Source organism: Sturnira hondurensis, unplaced genomic scaffold, assembly GCF_014824575.4.
Source record: "Sturnira hondurensis isolate 20B ecotype Veracruz unplaced genomic scaffold, ASM1482457v3 Scaffold0006496, whole genome shotgun sequence".
In the NCBI taxonomy this organism is placed as follows: domain Eukaryota; kingdom Metazoa; phylum Chordata; class Mammalia; order Chiroptera; family Phyllostomidae; genus Sturnira; species Sturnira hondurensis.
The window spans coordinates 20811899-20836110 of record NW_028079127.1 but is presented as its reverse complement, the minus strand read 5'-3'; the positions used below and the strand labels follow the sequence as shown (position 1 = coordinate 20836110).

The 24212-nt window shown below is 41.9% G+C and overlaps 1 long non-coding RNA gene across 1 annotated transcript; it reads left to right on the top strand.

Annotated features, from left to right (window-relative positions):
* The first annotated feature begins 493 nt into the window (after positions 1–493).
* Positions 494–23177, top strand: LOC118989649 (uncharacterized). Its single transcript, XR_005067037.1, has 3 exons — positions 494–530; positions 14684–14688; positions 23062–23177. It is a non-coding gene; the product is annotated as an uncharacterized LOC118989649 (long non-coding RNA).
* Positions 23178–24212: the final 1035 nt, after the last annotated feature.

The following is a 24212-nucleotide window of genomic DNA, read 5'->3' as shown; positions in this document are numbered from 1 at the left end:
TCAAAAAAGAGATTTGGAATGGTGTCCAGAACTCAAAGTGTATAGGAATATTGGAGAGACATATAAAATGTCCTCACTCCTTCCCCCCACAGATGTGAGTTGGGGGAAGAGACACATGGAGCAGGAACATTTAGGGCTGTTTTGTACAGCCACAGCCTTGCAGCTAATGCATGGCATGGTCATTTAACATACCTATAGCCTTTGGAGGGTCACTTGGATATGTTAAATGGCTGTGGCCAGGCTTGGAGCTAGGGAGATGAAGTCACTTCCCCACCAAGATGTAACTGGGGGCAGGTCCCCTGAGTTACAGTGTCTGCGTGGGAGCTTGGAGAAGATTGGCTCTGGAACATGGGGCCATACATGCCCAGACTAATGATGGCAGCCCAGTAAACTTGTAATAATACAGAAATACTGGCAGGTGTAACTGGTCATGGGTGGAGTTGGAAATAGGGGTACAGAGGAAGATTGGCAGGGGGATTTAAACCCAGACACGGCAGCCATTGGGGAGAGAGCCACGCGGTTTCAGCAGAGTTAGGACCCCCCTCTTGCCCAGGTGAAAAGGGAGAGCTATGCCATTTCAGCAGAGTAAGGGTCCCCTCTTGGCCAGGTGAAAAAGAGAGCCACATGGTTTTGGCAGAGTGCATACCCCCTCTTTCCCAGGTGAAAGGGAAAACCACGCAGCTTTGCCAGAATGGAGATCCCTGTGGCCAGATGAAGAAAAGAGACACTTGCTTTTGTTGGAGTGAAGACCCCTGCAGCTTTGGTAGAAGAGGCCCACACGGCTTTGGGGCGCTCCCTTTGTCTGCGTGGCCTGGAAAGCAGGAGAGACTTTGAATGGAACTTGGTACAAAGAACTCTTGCCAGTGGAAGGTGCCATGTGACTTTGGATTAATTGGAGATCCTGCCTGGACAGTCAACACAGCTGGCGATACCAGCGGCCTTAAAAAACAGACATGTGCTCTTTTCCTGATTTACAGTAACCAGAGTTAGGACAGGGGGAGAACTGATGAATTGATAGCACCTCTGTGTGTGTGTGTGTGTGTGTGTGTGTGTGTGTGTATAGACATATACCCTAAAGGACTTTGATATTTTAATGGAGGCATTAGGCTTGAATAGCATTAAATAAACATTTTGTTTCCTTTTCACAAATCTCTGGCATTGAGAGATGTCTTTCCAATTGGCGACGGACCATCGGGCCCAGTAGGGGGCTCTGGACGGTATTAGTATACCATCCTCTGGAGTCCAGGGCCCTGGTGTATCTGTTCTTTAACAGTTTTTTTTTGCATCCCTGGGTAGGCCAAATATTGCACACACACACACCCCCCTTGGACCTCTGTTCGGTTACACTCTGGCAATCCTTCCCCCCTGCTCAGGACCCACAGGAAGAGCAGCAGGAGATGGTTGGGCAAGAAGGAGGAGGGAAAAAGCAAGGGTGGGACTTGGTGGGACTTGAGACTCAGCTTCTGTATAGACCTTCTGTATAGACCTAATCATTGACCTTGCTCCCAAACCAAGTTTCACAAGGGCCTTCCTCATATGTGGAAGCCTACAAGGCAGTACCTGGGACTGGAGACACCAGTGAGATACTCCTTCTATCTGCAAGAACCAGCCTCCCTCATTTAAACCCACCCACTTCCCTTCCTTCAGTTTTGTGGAATGGTGGATATTTATTAATGAACCAGGGTCCATTTGTCCAGGTCAATGAGTGTGACAGACCCCTGGTATCTGGCTCCTATCTGGTCCTGCTCCCATCTAGTAGGACCACATTTGTTAAATACCAACTGTGCTTAACTTACACCTGCGGAGTCCTCTCAGCAAGTCTGTAAGAAAAATCCATCATCTCCAGTGCTCTGAGGAAATAGAAGTTTCAAAAAGCTAATAACCTCTCCAGGATAGTCTCCACACCCAGGACTATGCGATGTCCTCCAGCACTTTCCTCTGGATTCTATCAACACTGACAGCATTTCCTCTGTGCAAAGCATTGGCTTGCCCTGGGGACTCTTGAAGATACATCAGCTTTCTTTCCCTCCTTCCAGGAGTTTCTTTATCTTAGTGGAGATTGGAAAGTAATCAAGAGGTCAGAGAGCAGAGTCAGAATAGGGTCACTGGTGTAAGAGCACAAAGGAGGGAGATAGGAGTTAAAGTTGGGATTGTGGGAGAAGTTCAGAGACCTTTCTAAGGAAGGAGACAATTGTGCTGACTCTTATAAAAAAATATCTCTGTAATGGGGTACAGAACTGGGGGACTCCCCAAAGTAGCAAAGCATATTCCCACAGCCCATGGTTGGGAGACAGGGGAAGGGAATGATACAGAGATTAAGATACTTTTCATAAAATGGCAAGTTAATAGCTAGTTGATAGCTGTGCTACTGCCCCAAGCAAAAGGCATAGTGATTTTCATAATGTATAGTGATTCCTGGTAGCTGGAGCGGGGAGGAACTTATACAGCACCTGCAAGAGAGTCAGGGAGGCAGAGGCTCCTGTGTCATGGGGTACTCTTGCCCTGACTAAAGATAGCAGTTGAAAGAAGGTAAAAGATAGGGAGGACTAGCAAAAGTAGGACATTGTAGGACAGACCAGATATAAGGTCATGTGGGAAGCTCTGGGTCAGCATTTAAAGTAAGGGTGGGTGGAGAGAGGGGAGAGAGATTCCACCACACTATCTATAGTGAGAAAGGAGCTATGTCTGCTCCTTTGAGCAGGCAGCCATGAGGAACTTGGCCACAAGGTCTGAGAAAGGAAGCAGCTATGCAATTTGTAGTCATGTTTTCACCATATGGCCTGGTGTAGTAAGAAAGGAAGCATGTGGTCTGTAGTAAGGAAAGAACTGGAGTAGGAAAAGGAGACTCACTGGGAAACCTGCTTGGAGAACACGGAGGCAAAGCTGATAGAGCTGGGAATTGTGGAAACCTGCCTAACCAAGGATTCGTGGGAGATGCCTGGAATGCTGAACTCTGAATGAGGAGTGTTGACTTCTGTTTCTCTGAAGAACATACAGAGAAGCCACTGTCTTGAAAAGTGTGCCTTTCTGAACTCCACCATCATCCAGTGGAACGGCAGTTTCCTGGACTAAGATATGAAGGCTGAGAATAACGTATCCTAGATCCTGAAGGAAAGACCTGCTGTGAGAGGATGGTGATTCTGAAACCCATGAGTGTGTCTTCCAGAGAGAACGGAGAACTGTTTGTGCAGGTGGCTTAAAAACAAGTACAGATATGGAGAACTTAAGGGTATGTTTTTAGCTTATAGCCTAGTGGGGAGTAAGGGAGGTGCTGGGTCTCGCAGGAGAACAGGGCTCCAAGCAGAAAGTTCTCTTAGTCCCTCTAAGATTGAAATCCTGTAAATAGAAACCGATTTCCATCGATACTAATTGTTGGGTCATACATCAAGGCACCATGGGAACGAGCCCCAGTTTGCTCAGTTACAGTTTTGACTACTGTACATGGGACTACCCACAAATGTGGTAGTTACATGGGACTACCCACAAATGTGGCTCCATCAGTTACTGCCTTACCTAGTCTGCCACCAGCCACCTTGCTCACTGCAGTCCTCGAGCCACTGCCATGCCAGACCTCTCTACTCTGGCTGCCCATCTCCACCCCTCCTATCCATCTGGATGAATGTTTCTCCTTTAACTCCTTGGTTATCAGACTTCCACACAGACCAGTTTTCTGGAAGTTCTGATTTTTTTGTTGTTGTTTTAAAATTTGTTGTTTCCCTTATTTTGGTTGTGTGAGGAGGCACAGTGTATATACCTATGCTTGCACCCAGGCCTGAAGTCCCTATTTTTGTTTTTTTATTTAATCTTTATTGTATTTTTTCCATTTACCTTTTAGCCCCTATACCACCCCTCCCCCCCCAGCAATCACACACTGTTGTCCATGTCCATGAGTCCTTTTACCTTTTAGCTCAATACCTTCACATCTGCTATTAACTGTCATCCTGCTTTCTATCTACAAGTCTATCCCCCTTCTCAGTTCAGTTTGTTAATTAGATACCACGTATTGGTGAAATCATATGGTATTTGCTTTTCTCTGACTATTATTTCACTTAACATCATGTTCTCCAAGTCCATCCATACTGTTGCAAGGGGTAAAACTTTCTTCTTTTTTACAGCTGAGCAGTATTCTATTGTGTAAATGTCTCATAATTGTTTTATATATTCATCTATTGATGGATACTTGGGCTACTTCCATATCTTGGCAATTGCAAATAATGCTACAATGAACACAGGAGTGCTTAAGTTCTTCTAAATTAGTGTTTTAGGTTCCTTCAGACATAGTCCCAGAAGTGGGATCAGAGGGTCAAAAGGCAAATCCATCTTTAATTTTTGAGGTATCTTTATACAGCTGTCCACAGTGGCTACACCAGTCTCTATTCCCAGCAAGAGTACAAAAGGGTTACCCTTTCTCTACATACTCGCCAGCACTTGTTGTTTGTTGATTATTGATGATAGTTATTCTGAGAGGTGTGAGATGGTATCTCATTGTGGTTTTAATTTACATTTTTCTGATGATTAGTGACATTGAGCATCTTTTCCTATGTTTATCAGCCATCTGTATGTCCTCCTTGGAGAAGTGTATATTCAGGTCCTTTGCCCATTTAAAAAATTTTTTTGTGATGAGCATTGTAAATAATTTATAAATTTTGAATATTAACCCCTTATCAGATGTATTGGTGAATATGCTCTTTCATTCTGTGGGCTTTCTTTTTCTTTTTCTTTTTTTAAAGATTTTATTTATTTATCTTTAGACTGGAAAGGAAGGAGAGAAGGAGAGAAATATCAATGTATGGTTGCCTCTCGTGAGTCCACTGCTGGGAACCTGGCCTGCAGCCCAGGCATGTGCCCTGACTGGGAATCGAACCACGATCGTGTAGTTCACAGGCCCGCACTCAGTCCACTGAGCTACACCAGCCAGGGCTCTTTTTATTTTTTTATGGCTTTCTTTGCTGTGCAAAAGTTTTCTTAGTTCAATTTAGTCCCATTTGTTTAGTTTCCCTTGCCTGGGAAGATATATGTGATACAATATTGCTATGAGCAATGTCTGAGATTTTGCTGCCTGTGTTTTCTTCTAGGATTTTTATGGTTTTGGAGCTGACCTTGAAGTCTTTGATGAAATTCTTGTGTATGATATAAGAAGGTGGTCTTGTTTCATTTTTCTGCATGTATATATCCAATTTACCCAACATCATTTATTGAATAAACTATCATTAGGTTATTGTACGTGCTTGCTTCCTATGTTGAACACTAATGGGCTATAAAGCTGTGGGTTTATATCTATGTATGCTGTTGCCTTCTTTGTTGAATATTAAGTGACCTTAAAGTGTGGGCTTATTTCTGAGATCTCCATTCTGTTCCATTGATCTATGTGTCTGTTTTTATACAGTACCATGCTGTTTTGATTGTTATAGTCTTATAGTATAGTTTGATATTAGGTAGCATGATCCTTCCAACTGTGTTCTTCTTCCTTAAGATTGCTGAGGCTATTCAGGGTCTTTTGTGGTTCCATATAAGTATAAATTTTCCATATGAATTTTTGGAATATTTGTTTTAGTTTGGTAAAATACACCATTGGTATCTTGATAGGAATTATGTTGAATCTATAGATTGCTTTGGGTAATATGGACATTTCAATGGTGTTAACTCTTCTAATACATAAACATGGTATGTGTTTCCACTTATTTGTATTATCATTATGGTCAGAGAAGATATCTGATGTGATTTAAATATTCTTAAAGTTACTGAGACTTGTGTTTGTGTCTCAGTGTGTTGTCCATCCTAGAAAGTGTTCCATGTGCACTTGAAAAGAATGTGTATTCACATGCTTTGTTGTGAAATTCTCTGAAGAAATCAATAAAATTCACATGATATAGAGTGTCATTTAAGACTACTCTTCTTTGTTAAATTTCTTTCTCAAAGATTTATCCATTGATGTCAATGGGGTGTTAAAATCCTCTACTCTGACTATATCACTCTTCATCTCTCCCTTTATGTCTGCCAAGATTTGCTTTACAGCCCTGTCTTGGTAGCTCAGTTAGTTAGAGCATTGTCTTGGTGTGCCAAGGTTGTGAGTTATTGATCTCCAGTCAGGAGAAATACAAAAATCAATTAATACATAAATAAGTGGAACAATAAATTGTTTTTCTTTCTCTTCCTTTCATTCTCTTCTATCCACTCTCTGTCTTTAAAAATCAATTTAAATAATTTTGCTTTTTATATTTAGTTGTTCCTGAATTGCATGTACAAATGTTTACAACTGTTATATCTTCTTGCTGGATTGCTTTTTTAAAAAAATATTTTATTTATTTATCTTTTAGAGGAGAAGGGGAGGAGAGAGGAAGAGAAACATCAATGTATGGTTGCTTCTTGTGCATCCCCTGCTGGGAACTGGCCCCTGCCAGGAACTGGCCTGCAACCCAGGCATGTGCCCTGACTGGGAATCGAATCGCGATCGTCTAGCTCGCAGGCTCGCGCTCAATCCACTGAGCTACACCAGCCAGGGCTGGATTGCTTTTTTTAAAAGTCATTATACAGTATTTTTTTTTGTCTCTTATAATAGCCTTTGTTTTGAAGTCTATTTTGTGAAATGTAAGTATTGCTACTATACCATTTTTTAATTTTAATTTGCCTGGTATAATTTTTCCCATTCCTTTACTTTAGTTTGTGTGTATATTTGTTCTGAGGTGGGCCTCTTATAGAATACATATATATCTATCCTATAGAATATAGAATATAGGATTCTAGAATATATATATCTATATCTTGTTTAGATATATAATATATATAAAACTTGCTTATATACAAATATATAATTTTTATATATTGATAAATTCTATAGATAATATAGATATAATTCTGTATATAATATATAATATATAATTATATATATCTTGTTTTTTTATCAGTTTAGCTGCCATATGTCTTTTGATTAGAGCCTTTAAGCCCTTTACATTTAAAGTGATTATTGATAGGTACATATCTATTGCCATTTTATTCTTTCCACTTTCTTCCTCTTTTCCTCCTTCTCCACCTCCTCTTCATCCTCTTCCTCTTTCTTTTTATTAATGAAGACTCTTAAAGGCCCTGAATGGGTAGTTCAGTTGGTTAAAGAGTCATCGTGGGACACCAGTTTGCAATTTGATCCCTAGTCAAGGTATATATTAGAATCAGCCAGTGAATACATAAGTAAATGGAACAGTAAAATCAGTCTCTTTCTCTCTCTCTCAAATCAATTAAAAATTTTAAAAAGACCCTTTAGTAACTTATATAATGCTAGTTTAGTGGTAACAAATTTGTTTTGCTTTTTCTTGTTGGGAAAAGTTCTTTATTTCTTCGTTGATTTTAAATGATAGCTTTGCTGGGTAAAGTAATCTTACTTGTAGGTCCTTTCTTTTCAGCACTTTAAATATTTTATGCCAGTCTATTCTGGCCTTAATCATTTCTGTTGAGAAATCAGCTGACAGATTTATGGGAGCTCCTTTGTAAGTAACTAATTGTCTATCTCCCACTGCTTTAATGATTCTCTCTTTGTCTTTAAGATTTCCCATTTTAATTATTAGGTATCTTAGAGTGGGCCTCTTTGAGTTTATTTTGTTTGGGACTCTCCGCACTTTCTGGACTTGTGTATCTTTTTCCTTTTTCAGGTTAGGAAGTTTTCAGTCACCATTTCTTCAAATAAGATCTTGATCCCGAGCTCTCTCTCTCTTCTCTTTCTGGTACCTCTGTGTTGTGGATGTTGTTGTGCCTCGTGTTTTCCCAAAGGTCTCTTACACTGTCCCCACTTTTTCTAATTCTGTTTTCATGTTGCTGCTCTCATTGGGTGTTTTCTGATACCTCATCTCCCAAATCACTGATTTAATTATCTGCTTAATCCAATCTGTTTATTCCATCCAGTGTATTCTTCATTTCAGATATTGTATCCTTCATTTTTGACTGGTCACTTTTTTACAGTGTCTATGTCCCTTTTTATGTTTGCTATCTTTTTGTTGAAGCTTTCACTAAGTTTCTTGAGCATCCTTATAACTATTTTTTTAACTGTATAGCTGGTCATTTGTTTGCCTCATTTAATTTATCTTTTTCTGGAGATTCTCCTGTTTTTTCTTTTGGGGCATGTTTCTTTGTAGCTTCAGTTTGGCTACCTCTTTGTGTTTGTTTTTTATGTTTTTATGCAGATCTCCCTTGACTCCAGTTTCGGTAGAGTGGCCTTAAGTAGTAGGTATCTTCTGGGACACAGTAGCAGTCTCCTGATCACATGATCTGGATGATCTAGAAATCTTTCTTGTGTGGGTTATATGGGCCTTCCTGTTGTAGTTGAGGCTTGGTTATTAATGGCCTATTTGTATGCAGGGTCAACCCTTAGGCTTCCTGATGAGAAGGACTCATCTTGACCATAGTGTGTGAACTACTGTGCAGGTATTGACCTCATGAAGTAAAATTTGCCTCAAGAGGTTTCATTGCCTGCCAAGATCTCCCTTCAGATATATCATTTGTAAAGCTAATTGGATCCTGCTCTTATGATGTCTGAAGCTGGTGACAGGATGTATTTGTTCTGGGATTTTTTGGAAGCACTCTGGTGCAGACAAATGTCAGATTCTGCCTTTGACTGGTCCTGGGCAACCTGTTTGGAGAGACACAGTGACCCACACTTTTTGGCTGCCTCTGCTGGGCCTGGGTGTTCAACAGAAGACTCAAGCTGCATTCCAAGGCTGGCTTTTACCAGCATTAGGCCCTGCGGCTGGTCAGCAAAAGTCCCAAGTCACCCTGAAATCTGCCAGAGACTCATCTTCACCTGCCTCTGCCTCCTGGCTGCCTGATTGGCTCAGTCACTGAAAGAGCCTCTGGTGGCATTTGAATTGCATAAGGTAGGTCCTCAGTGAGTCACTAGATGGGGGCAAGTGGTGTTCACCAGACTGATATAGGTTTAAACTAAGTGACAGTGCTGGGTCTAAGGCCACTCAGCAAATGTTTGAGGGAACACCAAGTCTAGCTGCAGATTTTAGTAGTAGGGTGGGGTCTAAGGGAGTCATTAAGGTGAGGCCAGCAAAGTTTATCAGGTCCAAACAGATCAAGATCTGGCTGCATGAAGGGAGGACTTTATACCAGAAGGGCTTACAAGGAAAGAATGGTCCCCATGTTAGAGTCACATAACTCAGTCTGTCCAAGATTCTGCAAGCCTGGCCTCAGCAGGATGGAACTTCTGGGAGTTGAGAAGGTGGAGCTTGTGGATTTCCCATGAGAGGATGGTGCTGGTCAGGCTTGGGGGATGTTGGGAGGAGTGGTCTGGCACAGAGCCACACAACTCAGTCTGTCCCACTTTCTGCCCAGACTCAGCAGGGCATGGCCACCTAGGAGTCAAGAAGGTGGGGTCACCTTGACCCCAAAGGGTGGAGTAGAGATTTGCCCATGAGGGAAAGGTACCTGTCAAGTTCATGGAAAGTGGGGGAAATGCCCTCACCCCAAACTGCACCACTGAGTCACTGACACACGCCCTGAGTCTGCCCAGACTGCCCAGGCAGCTGACTCTTCAGTAGGACATTAGCTCTATAGTATGGGGCAATAAGGAATCCAGAGGGTGGGGCTATTGCAATCCTCTGGCTAATGTGGTAAGAAAAGGAGTGCTCTACCCATGAGAGATGATGTTTGTGTGCAGGAGAGTGAGTCAGCACTGAGTTCCCAGTGGCTGTTTTCTGACCTCAATCTTCAGAGTCACAAACCCCAGAGTCTCCTCACACAACTCTAGTCTTCTCATCTCTTCCTCCCCCAGAGCCCAGGGTGAGTGGCTGCAAATGAGATTTTGTGCGTTGGCCCATTAGGTAGTCACTTATGCGTCTGCCATACTCCTCTCTCCCTGGCAGACAGATTCCCCCCTGATTACCACAGCATGGTGTTATATGGGCACCTCTTCTGGGCCCAGGTGCTCTGGGCCAGGGACACCAATATAAGGTTGAGACCCCACACTCCTCAGCAGGGATGTTTGCAGTTGAGATATTCTTCTGGAATCTCAGGCTCTGCCTAAGGCAGCAGGGTCATTTTTATGTGTGTGTCTCTGTCCTTCCTGCCAGTCTTTTTTTAAAATTATATTTTATTGATTATGCTATTTCAGTTGCCTCAACGTCTCCTTCTTTGCCTATCATCACTCAACACCCCCCATACCCTCAGGCAATCTCACCACCATTGTTCATGCCCATGGGTCATGTGTATAAGTTCTTTGGCTACTCCATATTCTATACTGTACTTTATATCTCCATGCCTATTCTGTAAGTACCTATTTGTACTTCTTAATTCCCCACCTCTTCACCCACTACCATCTGGCAACCATCAAAACACTCTGTATATCCCTGATTCTGTCTCTGTTCTTCCTGTTTGCTTAGTTTGTTTTTTAGATTCAATTGGTGGTAGATATGCATTCATTGACATTTCATTTCTCATAGTTTTGATCTTTTTCTTAAATAAGTCCTTTTAACATTTCATATAATAATGGTTTGGTGATGATGAAGCCCTTTAGTTTTTTCTTGTTTGGGAAGCTCTTTATCAGTCCTTTGATTTCAAATGATAGCTTTGCTGGGTGGAGCAATGTTTTCTGTAGGTCTCTGCCTTTCATGACTTTGAATATTGCTAATCCCTTCTAGCCTGTGAAGTTTCTTTTGAGAAATCAGCTGTCAGTCTTATTGGAACTCCTTTGTAGGTAATGAACTTCTTTTCCCCTTCTGCTTTAAAGATTCTCTTTTTCTTTAACCTTTGGCCTTTTAATTATGATATGTCTTCGAGTGGGCCTCTTTGCATCCATCTTTTTGGGGTCTTTCTGGACTTGCACATCTATTTTTTTCACCAAATGAGGGCAGTTTTCTTCCATTTTTTTAAATGGATTTCCAATTTCTTGTTCTTTCTCTTCACCTTCTGGCACCCCTACAGTGCAAATGTTTGAATGCTTGAAGTTGTCTCATAGGTTGCTGACACTATCCTCATGTTTTTGGATTCTTTTTTCTTCTTGTTGTTCTGATTGGTTGTTTTTTGTTTCTTTATGTTCCAAATCATTGATTCGATTCTAAGCTTTATCCACTCTACTGTTGGTTCCCTGTAAATTGTCCTTTATTTCAATTAGTGTGTCCTTTGTTTCTGACTGGATCTTTTTTGTGCTGTTGAGATCCTCACTAAGTTTCTTGAACATCCTTACCAGTGTTTTGAACTCTGCACCTGATAGATTGCTTATCTCCATATTGTTTAGTTCTTTTTCTGTAGTTTTGATCTGTTCTTTCATTTGGGCCATGTTTCTTTGTGCCCTCATTTTGTCAGCCTCCCTGTGTTTGTTTTTGTGTATTAGGTAGAGCTGCTATGACTCCATGTCTTGGTCGTGTGGTCTTATATTGTAGGTGCCCGGTAGGATCCAGTGGCAAACACTCTCCTATCACCCAAACTGGATACTCGAGGTGTGCCCTGCATGTGGCCTGAGTTCACCCTCCTCTCACAATTGAGCCTTGGTTGCTGTTGGCAGGTCAATGGGAGGGATTCACCCAGGCCAGTCAGCTGCAAGGACTAGCTGTGACCACTGACCACCAACCTTTGGCTTATGTGGAGGATTAACTCTGTGGGGGCAGGTGGTGGTTCTCCATTTAGTCTCTTGTTGTCCATTGTATGCATTGGCTCTGGGGTTTCCTGGGTTGTGCAGGCCAAGGTCATCTCCCACCTGTGTTTTTCTCAGGACCACTCTGCCTGAGATGTAGAGCAATCTACAGATGGCTGCTACTTGTGCTGGGCTTGGAGATTCCCAGGCAAAGTCATACTGAGAATCAAGGCTGGCTGCTACTAGTGCTGTGCCTGGGGTCATTTAATAAGAGGTACGGTGGCTGGGGACTCACTGAGATAGACTGTTGCTTGTTTGAGATGATTTAGGAAGTTATGAAGCTTGAGCCAAGACCAGACATTCATATGGTAAAGTCTCTGTTAATGGCTTGAGTAGGCCCATAAGTTTGTTGGGACAGAGGCTCAGAGGATCTCCAGGACGGGGCAAACAATGTTAGCTAGGCTGATGGAGTCTCAGATATGACACCTACCTGCCAGGTCTTTGGCTCTGTGGGGAGTGGCCAGTTAGAAAAAGGACAATGGCCTCCACCCACCTTTCTGTCTTGGACAAAGCTGTCCCCCCTTGCCTTGTTGCTAGACACTTCAGTTTTTCCTTCTGTGCCCATGGTGCCTTTTAAGCTGTTGGACCATTGCTGGAGCTCAGTGGAAGTGAGTCTGAGTAGGTGAGTTTATCTGTGGGTTCTTTAAGAACTGCTTGAGACTTCAGCAGTTTCTTCCACTGACTCAGTCCCTACTGATTTTTGTAGCCAGAAGTTATGTGGACTTATCTTCCTGGTCCTGGAACCCTGGATGGGCATCTGGTGTGGGGCTGGGACTCCTCAATCCTGAGCTATAGCTCCTGAATTTTTATCCACCATACATGGATGTGAGACCAACTGTTTCGTGGCTCCGCCATGCCTACCAATTTCAATGGATGTGGTTTCTTTAACTCTGTAGTCATCAGACTTCTACTTCACTTAATTTCTGATGGTTCTGAGTGATGATTGTTCTATAATTTAGTTGCAATTTTGATGTGGTTGTGTGAGGAGATGAACCTTGTTTACCTATACCAGCTTCTTGACCAGAAGTCTTTCCTGCCAGTCTTGTGTAGTTTCTTCTGTAAATCATGCTTATAAGATTTTTATTTAGCTAGTCTTTAGTTGGCTACACAGGCTGATTGCTTTAAATTTTAGTTGTAAATCCAGTTTGGTCCTGGGAGAAGGTGGGCATAATATCCACCTAGTCTTCCGCTATTTTAAATCTCTCCTCTCTTCTGTTTCGTTTCTGAGGAGCACATTGGAAAGTTTCAATGCACTGAGAAGCAGAATAAATTTTTAATCTGAAAACATGACTTTGGGGGGAAACAAATGAAAACTTTAACACTGGGCCTATCTTGTCTGCTTAAAGTGTCTGCCCACTGCCTGGTTATTATTGCCTTAGAGAAAGCCCTTGCTTCCTGACTCATGTACCAACTGGAGGGAACAATTATTTGCCACCCCACACCCTCCCCACAAGTGACTTTATGGCCTCCTGCCCCCAGGCTGTTAAAGTGGTCAACATCCCACTGGTTAGAAGGAAATTCTTTACTGACACATACCTGCTTGGTGATTTGTTGGGCATTTTCTCATCTAGCAAGAAGCTGTGGGTAATGTTTAGCCAGAAAAAGAGAGGCTAAGTTATGCAAGACATGTTTACAATGTAAACATGTGGGGCAGGTGGAGAAACTTTCCTAATGATTACACTCAGGGTGACAACAATATGTATGGGCCTCCTTGTACTTCACTAACTGAACAGGTGTCAACCACCCCCATAGGCTTCTGAGAGCCCTAGCAATAAGGTTGCTGAGACTTTTGGAAGTGTTGTTTTAAAGACAGCAGCACCTGCTACCAGGTGACAGGCAGAGTGGGGTTCCTATTTCCTGAAGTCCCTGGATTGAGAGGAATGTTCTGCAGCTCACAGCAACCCCTGAACTCAGGCCACGCAAGCCCAGCAGGACCAGAGAAGGCTTTGGACACCTTCCCCTGCCCCAGCACTGCTCTCTAGCTTACCTGTGTTAGTATAATTTGCAGTGCTAGTTGTTATGATAGCACTTTACACTTTTAAACTTGCAACTATTTCCAATCTGCCTATTTGGGAAAATCTGTCTGCTTGTATTAGTCAACATATTTTTGGTTGTGTGTGGTAGAAACCTTATTCAAGTTGATTTTAAGGGAGAGAGAAATGATTGGTATGTCTTACTGAAAAGTCCATGGGATGTTGGGCTTAGCTGGAGCAAGGGATTCAAACAAGTGAACTATGCCAGGAATCCATCTCCTTCCATCTTTTTGTTCAGCTTTCTTTAGGGTTGGCTTTCTTCTCAAGCTGGAGATCCCTGTGGTGATAAATGGTGCACCAGCAGCTCCAGAGCTGTATGCTGGGAGTTCAGAGACCCTATGGAAAGCTTGCTTATTCTCAATTTTTCCATCAAAAGTCTTAGAGAAGCCACTCTGATTCTGTAACATGCTTGCCCCTGCAGCTGGGTCTAGTGGCCACCTGCAACACCTCAGGCTAGAGTCACTCCATTCAAATCACATGGGTTAATAATGGGAAGATGTGGTAAACTCAAGGAAAATTAGAGTGCTAATGCAAGGAAAGAGTGCTGGGCAAGCAAAAACAACACATGTATCTTCCACAGTCCTTTTTTGTTGCTTAATAATTTCCCAGCATGTTGTCATATTCTGAATCTTATATGTTCCCTAACTCCCATGGTGGCATCGGATAACTTCCTCCTTTGCTTTATCTTTCTCAATTAGCTAATTGGGCATATCTCCCACTTACACTGTTGCTACTCACCCATGTATGACATATTCACTCACTGGGCATTTTCCTGCCCAGAGTACCTACTTTGTGCTTGCTGAGTGTGGAAGAGGGGGTGAGGATGGGCACAAAGTTGAACAAAACCCAGTCCTAAGGAGACAAATAAGTAAATAGTCATGACAGTGGGGTGTCCCCTGGCTCCTGGAAGCTTGTGCTTATTTTTCTGTGTTCCCAGTTCCCAGTATTTGTACCTCAGAAAAGTTCTCTGGATTTTAGACTACTCTTTACTGGGGGAGACCTGAGTGGTGAAGCGGTGTGGTCTTGGGAGGTGAGGTTTTGCTCCACACTAGAAAGGCACAGATTTCTCAGGCCCACTTGGTCTCAGAACTCTCTCTTCCCAGGGCATACTGGGGGTAGGGGGACAGCAGAATTTGTCTAGTGAGGATGTGCTGTGGAGTCAAATGAAGAACTCCAGAAGTCAGGGCTAAAAGGACCTCAGAGGTTAATTAATACAGTGCCTTCTTTCCATAATGCAAAAACCCAGGCTTAGACAGTGAGTTCCTGTGTGTCCAGAAGAGGAGTCAGATCCCTGACTTCCTCCCCAGGGCTCCTGCCTCCACCAACACTGGGTCCAGCCTTTATATAATGTATATCAATTTTATTTTCTGGGGGGGAAAATTTAATTATGTGAGAAAAGAAATAAAAGGCAATGCTTTGGTTTGCAGAGTACCAAAAATGTAAAATGAGTTACTGAGAAATATTTCCATTGTGTAAATAGAGGTAATAAGAAAATAATAAATAGTTAATATTGATTGGGAAAAATGGTGGGCTGGGAGCTAAGATAGGAGGTAGAGATAAGCAGAGGGCTGTGGAGCACACAGAATGGGCACCTGCAGCAGCATAGGTGCTTATCATATCAGTTTGCATGTGGCTATATTATACTTTATTAAAATAGAGATCCCTGGGGATTGTAAGACTGTTATTTTGTGTGCCCTTGGGAAAGAATGCACCCTGCCCGTGAAATTCTGGTATACCATTGATGAATGTCTGTGGTTGAATTCATGGCATATAAATAGAACTCCCTAAGGGACAGTAAGAAAAATAAAAGCCAAGGATAAATGCATGGTTAAGGACAAGCCAAGGACCCAAATGGGAGGGATTATGCTATGCCAGTTTGGATGCTTAGCATCACAATTATGGATTGGAAGGATGATGTTTTTCAGACCAATCAGCAGTACAAAAATGTTCGAATGGAAATAAAACAACATCCTGTAGGACAGTCAAAGTTTTCTAAAGCAGAGCAACAATGAAGAAACCGATTTGTAACTTCCAAAAGTTTCAGGGCTGAAAACGCCTTTCTCTAAAAAAAAATACAAATGGAATGAGGAGGAAGATGTTGGAAATAGACTACATTGGTTTTGGGGTGTTTTTTTAAAAAATATATTTTATTAATTTTGCCACTATAGTTGTCCCATTTCCCCCTTTCATTCCCCTCCCCGCTGCACACCCCTCCCCCATTCCCCCCTTTTAGTTCATATCCATGTGTCTCAAGTTCTTTAGTTTCTACATTTCCCACACTACTCTTGCCCTCCTCCTGTCTATTTTCTCCCCACTTTTTATGCTGCTTATTCTCTGTACCTTCTCCTCTCTCCTCCTCCCACTCCCCTGTTGCTAACCCTCCATGTGATCTCCATTTCTGTGACTCTGCTCCTGATCTAGCTGTCAGGTTAGTTGGCTTTTGTTTTAGGCGTGGTTGTTAATAACTGTGAGTTTGCTGTCCTTTCACTGTTCATATTTTTTATCTTCTTTTTCTTAGATAAGTCCCTTTAACATTTCATATAATAAGGGCTTGGTGATGATGAACTCCTTGAACTTGACCTTATCTGAGAAGCGCTTTATCTGTCCTTCCATTCTAAATGCAAGACTACATTGGTTTTGAGTCCTGACTCTAATCCTAAAGCCACAGTCCCTAAGCAGAGTCAATGTGCCAAAGAATGACAAGGGCAGTAATGACTTTGAGAACAACTGTAGGGCTACCAGTTTCCTACTGCTGCTCTCCAATATGGGAGGTGTCAAGGTACTTCTGATGAAGGGACCACTTTAGCCTGATCTGACTTTTCTTTTATTATTTAATTGTTCAATTGAAAATATGATAACTTGTATAAACTAGAAAGATAAATATAGAATTTTGGCTCTGAAAACAAGTTTAGAGGTCACTGCCACATTGCTAAATCCAACAATGCATGCTTAGCCTTTGTCTCCTTTGATGTTCTAGCAGCACAGGGCCCAGTGGAATACTCTTCCTCTTTGATAACACTCTCTTTGCTTGATTTCTGGGACCCTCCACCTTGTCTTTCCTCCAATCTCACTATTTCTCCTTTTGGGAGTTCCTACTTATTGCCCAAATTCTAAACATTAGAGTGCTCCAGGGCACTGTTCCTTTGTGAGCTCAGTTAATCTCATGGATTATAACCCAAGTTTATGTTTCCAGCTCAGAACTCTCCTGTGAACTTGAGACTTGTATCTCAAGCTGCACACTCGACCTCCAGCTTACCATATCTAAAATATAACTCCTGACCTCTGCTCTTCCTTCAAACATCGGCTCTTCCTCATTCTCAGTAAATGAACTTCAATTCTTCTAGTTGCTCAGGTCCAAGTCCTTGGTGTCAAACACGACTCCTCTTTTTTTTTAATCTCACACCCATATAAAATTCACCAGCAAATTTTATTGGCCACTTTCAAAATATGTCCAGAATGTGAGTACTTTTTATCTCTGTCACTGCTATCACCCCTGTCCAACTAACCAGGGACATCCATTGGATGACTGCAAGAGCACCCAGTTCTTCCTGTGTGTCTTTATAGTTGATGCTCAGTAGAGCAGCCCAAGTGATCTTTTTAAAATGTAAATCAACCAATGCATTCCACTCAAGATTTATATTGGACTCCATCTGGCATCTCTTTGCTTTCTCTCTTTACTGAAGACCTCATCTCCTACCACTCTCTTCCTTGTTAGCTCTGGTCCAGCTACATTGGTCTCCCTGAGATTTCTAGAATAACCACAACCATTACTACGCCTTGGCCTTTGCAATTCTATTCCCTTCTGCCTGAAAAGCTTTTCCTCCAATATTTCTGCATGGCTCCCTCCCTCCTCTCCTTAAGAAGTCTCTGCTCAAAGGTCATTTTTGAAGTGAGACTTTCTGACCATCCCCTTCAAATGGCAATCCCACACCCACCCCTACTAGTTCCTGTCTCATTTTCTTGTTTTATTTTTCTTCACAACACTAACTGCTTTCTATCACGACATATATTTACTTTATTTCTTTGGTAATTACTTTGTTTCACAAAACTAGAATGTAAGCTATTTGAGGACAAAAAAATTTCTGGCTTTGTTCACTGCTAACCCCCAGTACATGACACTCACAAATATGTTTTGAATGTACTAATGAAACAAATATGATTACCAGCATTTGCTTAATCATTGGGGATATAACTATGAACAACAAAGCTTTTGCCCTTATAAATGTGAGTACTTGGTGTTGGCAGGGGAGAGACAATAATCAGAAAATGGATAAAAAAGGGAAATTAGAGACTTCCATCCTAGTATAGGTAGATGCACTTCATTTCCTTGCATAACCAAAAGAAGGGCAATGTGCCACATCCTCTTCTAACCATGTTGTCTGACAAGGTTCGGGCATGGAGGACCCAAGTTCAAGGAATTCGTCTCCACGGGAGAGAACGTGGCATCCAAAATGGGTTAACAATTGGCTGTTTTATTTTAATTATTTTACTCTTGCTACTGAATATAGGCATTGTACTGTACTTACTTATTCCTGTGAAAATCACCCAAGAGGAAAGGACAGTTCAGGGGAAAACATTAGTATTCCCCATGGAACTGCCCGAAAGGATGGAAAAATCCCCTCTACTGAAATAGCCCCTGAATATCTAAAAGTTGTTAGAATAACAGCCCCTCCTTTACCTCGAACAAGAATATATATCAATTAGAATTAGACAGGCTAAGAAATAAGAGAAGCTGGTTAACTATTAAGCACGTAGAAACGATTACCAACGTGTTAGAGTCCATAGTACATAAAGAAACATTTTAGACAGAAAGATAGATAGCTAAATTAGACATCACAAAGGCTTATAATGAATTTCCTAACCTCTGCTCGGTCTAGCATACCTTTTGCCCCATGACAAACTCTGAGAACTTTAATAAACAATAAGACATTCAAACTCTGTACATAGAGCTATTTTATTTTTTTATAATTTTTTAATTTAATTCTTGTTCAAGTACAGCTTTCTGTCTTATATTCCCAAACATAGAGCTATTTTAAATTGTCTGATTAATGGTTCTCCTGGTCAAAATAACTTTTGTTTTACATAACTGAAACTGGAAATTCTTGTACTTTTCCTGGTTACCTTTGTATTGATTTTTTCTGCTTAACTGATCATGCTATGCACCTGCAAATGTTAATCACTACCAAAAATGAAAATATAAAAACCTGCTTGTACTTGCAATAAATGGAACAGAGCTTCACCTCCTTTGAGGCGTGTTGTCGTCTGTTACCCATCGCCGATGCCTTACCCACCTTTCAGGAATCCCTGGACCCTGCTGCGGCTGGACTGCGGCAGCAACGAGCAATTTAAAAACGAAAAACAACTAGAACTGCCAAAAAATCAAACTCTGTATAAGTCTCACAACCCAGGAGTTAGAGAAGAAACATTCATCCAGACTGATAGGGAGGGCAGAAATGGGCAGCCAGAGTGAAGAGGACATGTAGCAAGGCAGCAGCTGGCAGCTGACAGACCAGGTGGTACCACATTCACATGCAGACAAACAAGAGGAACAACTGGAGAGTGAGAGAGACTGCACAGTCCAGGGTTTGAGCATGGAAAACTAAAGCATCAAAATCTCTGGCTGTAAAAACCTGTGGGAATTGAGGTAGTGGGAGAAACTCCCAGTCTCACAGGAAAGTCTGTTGGAAGGACCAACAGGGTCCTAGAATGTACACAAGCCCACCCACCTGAGGATCAGCAACAGAAAGGTGCAATTCACTTATTGGTAGCTGGGTAAGTGACTGAGAATGGGGTGAGAGCCAAGCAAATGTCATTGTTCTCTTTTTGACCCCTCCCCCACATACAGTGCCACAACACAGCCAAGTGGGTTCCCTTGCCTTGATGAATACCTAAGGCTCAACCCCTTACAATGTAACAGGTGTGCTGAGACAAAGAAATATGGCTCAAATGAAAGAAGAAATCAAAATTCCAGGAAAAGAACTAAACAACGAGGAGATTGCCAACCTGTCAGGTGGAGAGTTCCAAACACTGGTAATCAGGATGCTCAGAGAAATGATTGAGTATGGACATAAAATAAAAGAAGTAAAGGCTATACAAAGTAAAATAAAGAAAAATATACAGGGAACCAACCATGATGGGAAGAAAACCAGGACTTAAATCAGTGATTTGGAACAGAAGGAAGAAATAAACATTTAACTAGAACAGAATGAGGATACAAGAATTCAATAAAATAAGGAGATTCTTAGGAACCTCTGGGAAAACTTTAAATGTGCCAACATTCGAATCATAGGGGTGCAAGAAGGAGAAGAGAAAGAGCAAGAAATTGAAAACTTATTTGAACAAATGAAGAAGGAGAACTTCCTCAACCTGACAAAGGAAATAGACTTCTAGGAAGTCCAGGAAGCTCAGACAGTCCCAAAGAAGTTGGACCCAAGGAGAAACACATCAAGACACAGCATAATTTAATTACCCAAGATTAAAGATAAGGAGAGAATCTTAAAAGCAGCAAGAGAGAGTGAGAAAGACAAAAGAATTCGCATGAGACTATCAGCTGATTTCTCAAAAGAAATAAAACAAACAAACAAACAAAGAATTGTATAGGCAAGAAGGGACTCGAAAGAAGTATTCAAAGTCAGGAAAGGCAAGGACCTACATCCAAGATTGCTCTATCCAGCAAAACTATCATTTAGAATGGAAGGGCAGGTAAAGTGCTTCCCAGATAAGGTCCAGTTAAAGAAGTTCATCATCGCCAAGCCTTTATTATATGAAATGTGAAAGGGACTTATTTAAGAAAAAGAAGATAAAAAAACTATGAACAGTAAAATGACAACAAACTTACAACTATCAACACCTGACCTAAAAACAAAAGCAAAAACAAACTAAGCAAACAATTAGAAGAGGAACAGAATCACATAAATGGAGGGTTACCAGCTGGGAGGGGGAGGGGTGAGCATGGAGGAAAGGTACAGAGAATAAGTAGCATAAATGGTAAGAAGAAAATAGATAGGGGGAGGTTAAGAACAGTATGGGAAATGGAGAAGCCAAAGAACTTGTATGTGTGACCCATGGATGTGAACTGAGGGCAGGGTGCTGGAGGGAAGGGCAGTACGTGGTAGAGGGACGATATAGGGGAGAAAAGTATGGGACAAGTAATTAATAAATAATTAATAAAATATACTTAAAAATAAACTTTAAAAAAGGGGGGGAATCAACAAGTGCTTTTTATTCAAATGATGGAGCAGCAAGCACTTCCAGATGAAGGAGCAGAGCCCCCCTAGGGAGTGAGAAGGCAACATCAGCTGCTGCAGGTGCTGAAGTGGGAGAGCCGTTCCCTCTAGAGTGACATGCCAGTGGGTGAGAACAGGGTGAGCAACCGATGGACAGAGATTGATTTCTCCCTCCCTACCTTTGGGAACCATTTGAAGTTTTGTACCTTTTATATGTATTACCTATTCAGCTAATAAGTTAAATTTAAAAAGGAAAAGGAAAAAGTCACAAGGAATTCAGAAATAATGAGTCAGATGAATAACTGCTTTTATATGGTTGTTTCTACATTAACATCAAATCAGATAACTGGCTAAGTACAAATTTGCAACATGGGAAACAGTTATGCAATTTGCATTTACTAAACTACTTGTTAGCCTTTTTTATTAAACCAGACATCAATCAGCAATAATTTTTTAAAAAGTTTATTAGAAAAAGGCCACAATATTTATCATCTAGCTAATTGTTGTGGTAAATATAGAAGAAATATTGACACAATCCCTTAGAAGGAAAAAATTGCCAATGATTACCCAGTATCACTGCCAGAAAACACCTGAATAGTTTCTCTTTTGGACAGATAATTAGGATTTTCAGGGCTCCTTTTGCAAAAGTTCTGCTTGCCTCCAAACTGGCACTCCCGTACTTACTCTGGAATACTCAAACCACAGGAGCACCTGTGAATGGAGCTTCCAGAAGACAATGGCATTATTCATGGCACACTTGCTATGGAAACTATGTTTGGCAAGTAGCAAATGTCTGAATTTCTTTTCCCAGGCATTGTACAGTTGACAGCATTTATTTTTAACAGGGAAGATTCTAAAATTGGCCACTTATCAGCACAAAAAAGGAACTTCCATAATACCGCTGCCAAATGAAATGAAAATTCATTTCCTTCTTTCTGTTAGTACAAGTAGAAGCAGAGCTGGCCACCTGGCTATTTGGTAAGTAATTTAATTATAAAGCAAATTGGTTACTAGAACTGGAGAAATTTGTAGGTAGGTATGTGAAACATTCTATAGCCAGATAAATGGGACATTATCTCCTGACCCTAGTTAATTCCTAACTTCCCAAGCAGTTATGGATTTTCCTTTGTTTGTTTTGGGGAGCGAAAAGGCTAGAAATATAATGCCAAGATATAACTTGAAAAAATAATTCCAAAATGTTGAAATGTATTAATGGAAGTAGAAAAAGCCTCAAATGCTAAGTCCAGTGTTTTACTCCATGCTAATAATTCAGGCCTAAATAAATAAATAAGTCAAACAAACCTAAATGAGCACAGAGAGTGGAAAATACGAAATACTCTGAACACCATTGGCTAAAAATATCACTCAGAGATTATGGTAGTAAGAAAAAGTTCTCTTACATGAAATTTTCTTTTTTATTTTAAATTTTCTTTAAAAATTATTTTATTTTTATTTTTGACACTATTACAGATGTCCCTACTTTTTCCCCTTTGCCACCTCCACCCAGCCCAAGCCCCTCCTGCCCTCTGACTATTAAAGAACAGACCCGAGGGTGGGGGCAGAATGATATACTATTACCTAATAGATCTATTCTTGTGCTCCTGGGGGTCCCCCGCCCATAATACACGGTGCAGCCAAAGCGGGGCCCCCCCCAAAAAGATTTGGAATGGTGTCCAGAACTCAAAGTGTATAGGAATATTGGAGAGACATATAAAATGTCCTCACTCCTTCCCCCACAGGTGTGAGTTGGGGGAAGGGACACATGGAGCAGGAACATTTAGGGCTGTTTTGTACAGCCACAGCCTTGCAGCTAATGCATGGCATGGTCATTTAACATATCTATAGCCTTTGGAGGGTCACTTGGATATGTTAAATGGCTGTGGCCAGGCTTGGAGCTAGGGGGATAAAGTCACTTCCCCACCAAGATGTAACTGGGGGCAGGTCCCCTGAGTTACAGTGTCTGCGTGGGAGCTTGGAGAAGATTGGCTCTGGAACATGGGGCCATACATGCCCAGACTAATGATGGCAGCCCAGTAAACTTGTAATAATACAGAAATACTGGCAGGTGTAACTGATCGTGGGAGGAGTCAGAAATGGGGGTACAGAGGAAGACTGGTGTGGGGATTTAAACCCAGACTCGGCAGCCATTGGGGAGACAGCATGCGGTTTGGGGTAGAGTTAGGACCCCCTCTTGGCGAGGTGAAAGAGGGAGCCACGTGATTTCGGCAGAGTGCAGACCCCCTCTTTTCCAGGTGAAAGGGAAAACCACACAGCTTTGCCAGAATGGAGATCCCTGCAGCCAGGTGTAGAAGACATGCACTTTTGGTGGAGTGAGGACCCCTACAGCTTCGGTAGAAGAGGCCCACACGGCTTTGGGGTTTCCCTTTGGCCGCGTGGCCTGGAAAGCAGGAGAGACTTTGAATGGAACTTGGTACAAAGAACTCTTAACAGTGGAAGGTACCACATGAGTTTGGATTAATTGGAGATCCTGCCTGGATGTCAACACAGCTGACAATACCAGCGGCCTGGAAAAACAGACGTGTGCTCTTTTCCTGATTTATGGTACCCGGAGTTGGGACAGGGGGAGAAGGAAGTGTTTTGTGTGTGTGTGTGTGTGTGTGTAGGTGTATACCCTAAAGGACTTTGATATTTTAATGGAGGTGTTAGGCCTGAATAGCATTAAATAAACATTTTGTTTCCTTTTCACAAATCTCTGGCATTGAGAGATGTCTTTCCAATTGGCGACGGACCATCTGGCCCAGTAGGGGGCTCTGGACGGTATTAGTATACCATCCTCTGGAGTCGGAGGGGCGTGGGGTGGGGGGCGTATGTCTGTTCTTTAACAGTTTTTTGGCATCCCTGGGTGGGTCAAATATTGTCCCCCCCACCCCTTGGATCTCTGCTTGGTAACACCCTTACTAGGTTCGCCTTGTCCTCCACCAGGGAAAGATGTCTCTTAATGCCAGAGACTGATGAAAAGGAAAGGGATTATTTATTTAAAGAGTTATACAAACTTAAGAGGAATGACTTAATGTTTTCATTGAGAACAATGTCCTTTAGAATATCCTGAAATGCACAATCCTTCCTTTTCCCTCTGCCCAGTCTGGGTACCATATCTCAGAAAAAGAAATAGAAGTCCATAGTTCTTCTCTTCCAAAGCGGCATGGCCCCAGAACTACCCCCATATGGCTGCTGTGCCTGGGTTTAAATCCCAGTGCCAATCTTCCTCTGCTGCACCATTTCTGACTCCTCCCACAATTGGCTACAGCTGCCAGCATTCCCATATTTTTTCCAGCTTTACTAGGCTGCCACAGTAAGTCCAGGCAAGTGTGG